The sequence below is a fragment of the Corvus kubaryi genome, unplaced genomic scaffold, assembly GCF_017639235.1.
Source record: "Corvus kubaryi isolate FWS band 111438036 unplaced genomic scaffold, C.kubaryi_AGA036_p1.0 37397, whole genome shotgun sequence".
Classification (NCBI taxonomy): domain Eukaryota; kingdom Metazoa; phylum Chordata; class Aves; order Passeriformes; family Corvidae; genus Corvus; species Corvus kubaryi.
This window is the reverse complement of record NW_024581136.1, coordinates 3,798,253-3,802,648: the sequence shown is the minus strand read 5'-3', so window position 1 is coordinate 3,802,648 and position 4,396 is coordinate 3,798,253. Positions and strand designations below refer to the sequence as shown.

At 41.2% G+C, this 4,396-nt stretch overlaps 1 long non-coding RNA gene across 1 annotated transcript; it reads left to right on the top strand.

Moving 5' to 3' along the window:
* The first annotated feature begins 375 nt into the window (after positions 1–375).
* LOC121671273 lies at positions 376–2,971 on the top strand. Its single transcript, XR_006018464.1, has 2 exons — positions 376–907; positions 1,047–2,971. It is a non-coding gene; the product is annotated as an uncharacterized LOC121671273 (long non-coding RNA).
* The last annotated feature ends 1,425 nt before the right edge of the window (positions 2,972–4,396 follow it).

The window sequence follows — 4,396 nt, the reverse complement described above, 5'->3', positions numbered from 1 at the left end:
TTGTAGATAGCGGCTGTCTGAAACACCATATTTTTTTTCTTCTTCCCCTAAATCCCCATCACATCACAGTAGTGCTTTTAAAGTCATTTCACCTAGTAACCTGAGCAGATTTGTTGTCCAAATATTGTGGGGGTGGGGGAATAAAAAATTAAATCACACATTTTAAACTGCCTGGCAGATGTGTGTCTCAAGGATTTGTTATTGTTCTATTATTGTTATTATTAATAGACTTCACAGACAAGGCAGGCTTATCAGCCAAATGCCTCATTATCAAATGACTGAGACCCAATAAGTACTTAACAGCATTCCTTACCAAAAGAGGAAATGGTCCCAGGCCAGACCCAACTCTGCCAGAGCTGGTGGACAGAGCCCCGCTTCAATGAAGCATCGCTTGGGGCCCCTCGATGCTCATTCCCCTCTATTTTCTGACACGCTTTTTAATTCCCCCAAATGAACCAAACAGCTTTAGCTGCTCTCATCTCGCAATGTGTTCTGCAACTTCTGGAAAGGAACCTGGACACAAGGAAAAATACTACAGAACAAAAAGAGCCACAATACAAACCATATGACAATGCCTATTTCTTCATCCTCTTTGTCATGTTGTTTTACTCTTTCCTGGCATTAACTGTCTTTTTTGGTTATGTACGCTCGAAGAAAGCGGTTTCAAAGCAAGATCCTTACCAGGAGTTCATCGAGGATAGGAACTGAAGTAAGAAGTGGAACATGACCCAGCCAGCGGTGGTGAAATTTGACTTTGAAGAAGAAAGTATTCTTTGAACTCCTTAAACCAAAATACTCTGCAAAACTCACCGGACTGTCTCTGCTGCCAAGATCTCAAGCGAAGATCTACACATTTATCTTGTTTGACCATTGCCCTCACAGTAAATCAGAGTGTTGCTTAAAATAGGTAATGGAAGATGAAGTTTCTTTCTTTTATTTTCCCACAATCCATTTGTTGCTGGAATATATATTTTCTAAGTTTTGGAGAAATCTTATAAACTTTAAAATGAGAGTGAAAAGTGGACATTTTTGGCTTTTGTTTCCAGTTCGGTGCAAGAGGAATGGGAATCCATCCTTCAGTGAGACCCTGAATTTAAGACCAAGGACAAGTTTGTGTATGCACATACCCATTCCAGTGGAATGCTGTTGCTTCTGAGTCCTTCAGACCTGGGAACTGGAGTGTGGTATGCCTGGGAAGTGCCTCCCTGGAATAGCAGAATGCATTTTGCCTAGACCAACAAATACTATTTAACATGCAAATATAGAAAAGCTCCTCTTGCATTCCCTCCCCTCAAAAATTAATTTCATATGCTATGGCAAAAGATTGAAAAAACATCTGCAAAATGTAATTAAAATGCATCTACTGGAAAAACAGGTCGTGTATTCAGAGTGAGTTTAGAGTCCTTGCCTTGTCCATGTTTTGCATGTATTTATTCTTCACTAGCTTCTAATTGAAGTGTACATTTCATTTATAGAGAATGGTAACTACAGCTGATCACAAACCTAACAGCGGAAGGGCTTCTCTGCGTCTGCAGTAAATATTTGCTAAAATATTGCACAAGCTTTGCTCAGAGTTGTACTGAACACATTAGACTGCCATCTGACTTACTCATTTTTCTCCTGCCTAATAAGTATTGAAAAAAAATCAGAGTTCTGACATAGAACATATTGCTGTGCTTAATATAAAAGAACAGAACTTAAGTGCTCAGTGATATCCTGGATATGCTATGACACACTGCTCCGATAGCACACGTGTTCATCTTCTGAGCCTTTAACTTGCATCCTGCCTCAGCCAAGGTCTCCCACTAATGGTTTTCACTTGTATCTTGTGTGTAACTGCTTGGATACATAACACATGGGGCTGCATTACAGAGCCTGTGGCTGCTCAGAGGGCTCTCTGAGCACTGTAATCATTTTCAGGTGGTATGTAGGCTCTGAGTTTTCTTAGTATGCAGACAAAGCCAAAGTGGGCGAAATAAATTTCCATGTATGTATTAACTTTTCTTTTCCTGCTAGTGGAATTACAAGATTAAGGATTTGGTTTTTCTAAAGTGTGTAATGTTCATGATTATGTATGGACAGTTTTAGGGATGTGTAGATTTTTAATTCTGTCAGTATTCAGAAAAAGATTGTATAAGTATTCATTCTGGGCTGAGTGATCAGATGTTGTTCCTGTTTCCTGGTGGGATGTGATAAGTGTTTCTGGTGTATGTGCAAGTAGGGAGGTTGATGCTATGCATAACTACTTCTCATAAAACTAAAATTTGCTTCCCACTTACCAGCATGAATGTTTGTAGAAATAGGTGTTGACTCAGCTCAGAGTGCTCTGTCTCTGATGGCTATGCCAAAGAAAGATAATAAGAATAAGGTGATACTTTCTCAGTTGTACTTCCTCAGCCTTCAAGGATTTGCTGGTCAGACAGCAGCCATCTGAGGCAGAGGCCACTCCTGTTGTCTAAATGTGGGGGTGAGATATGTGCAGAACACTGATGTGGAAAGGTATGAACACAAGCATTTAAACAGGCCAGAAAATGCTCACAGATGTACTTTTGCTCGATTCATCCAAGTCCAAGTTAAATGGTTTTGACTATGGTAAGAAGACTAGAGCTGCAGATCTTGCACAAATCAGCATTTCGTCTATGTTATGCGTGTCCTGGCTGCTTCATCTACAGAATTTGGAGTGGAAAAATGAAAGTTCAAGTTATCTGTGTTCACATCATGCTCCTGACTTTGGAGTATGTGAAATTGAAATCAATCCGAGTTGAATGGCTTGTGAGGGCTTGGAGCAAATGGGCAGACTGACTCTTTCCAACACAGAGTTCTGGCTGTTTGTGCTCTGAAAGGCTGTGTAAATGTGGATTTGCTCTCCTGACAGATGATCTTTTACTGGTTTTGTCTTGTAGTGTTTTTTTATTCTTTGCAGTGTATGATATACCATCTTAAAAATTAAAGATAATTCTTTGAAACTTCATTCAAACCCATGTCCTTTATTTCTGTGAGCAGGTTCTGCTTTTATCTGACCAAGCAATTATCAGATCAGCCTAAATCCCTTAAACATTCTTTAGTAATGTGCTGCCATTGTCTGGCATTTAGGCTTTTTGGAAACATTCACAACTCACTTAAGAAGACTGCAAGCTCTTCAAACAGTTTTACATTGTGCGTGCCTCTGTGTGTGTGTGTGTGTGTGTGTGCCAACAAGATGAGGCTTTTTCCTGTCCTATCTCTATGCAGTAGTAAAAATGTCTCTCTGTCAATGTTAGCCACAGGACACGTTGGTGGCATTATTGGCTTTCTTTCTTCTGTGTGTCAAAGCCTGTCCATCCCTGCCCAGGAGATCTTGTGAGTAATGTAGGAGAGAGGATAAAAGCCACGGCAGTGTTTCTGAACCTTCAGTGCATTCACATCCCTCTGCCCTCCTGACTATCCAGTGAACTAACTGGAACTGGAGAAGTTTTGGGTTTGGAAGTGTATAAGAAGTGTACAAGACTAGTATGCAGCCTTGGGAGTTGAATGCCAGCTTTGTAGGACAAGCAAGAGCCCTATCTGAAACAGTGGTGTGCAGAGAGAAGGAGGGTTAAAAGGTACATCTCCTTCCCTCAGCAGAAGGAAACATGACAAGGCACTGCAATTTTGATGCCTCAATAGAATAATGTGTTGGCTGCCTCTGAAAACAGAAGGTTGTGAGGGTGGTGAGGGTAGGGATAAATGGCACACAGATCATGATGTGAAATTTCTGAGACAGTTAAGGTGAGAATTATCCACCCCATTCTGTCTTCTGTGTATGAAACCAGTGTCTGTGCAGTGCTTTCAGAGCTCACAGAAGCCTCTGATCTGTAACGTTGTCAGTCTCCTTTACAGCCACCTCTGCTTTTCTGTGTGTGAAACAGGAATAGGAGAGCCAAAATAACTCCATTCATGGTGAGCCTTGGGCTGTGAAGTATGATTTACACCTCTGAGATAACCAGAATGCTCCAGGATAAGCACTGGAGAAGGAAGGGGGGGGGGGGGAAGGAGAGCGTTACAAGGCACCATAATGAGGACTTAGCCCAGGCAAGGGGCTGTCACGCTATAGGAAATGGAGTTGGAGAGGCTGTTTGTGGCAGCAAGACTCAGTTCTACATGCTAATAAGCGCCTTGAACTTTAAAAATTTTAGCATTGCAAGAAGAGAAGGATTCATTAATTGGCTTTGATTTGTAGGTTTTTTTTCCTCTCTTTCTGCTTACTGGTGTTCTGAATTAACATCACTCATCTGGTGATCTTACTAAGAACCTTCTTGTTCCTTCTTCCTTGCTGGTAAGAAACATGCTAAAACAAATTAGACTGTGGATCTTGCTTTAGTTCCCCTACTTTTGGCTGTTTCTTGTGGCCCTCTGTAACACATTGCAGCTGATGTGC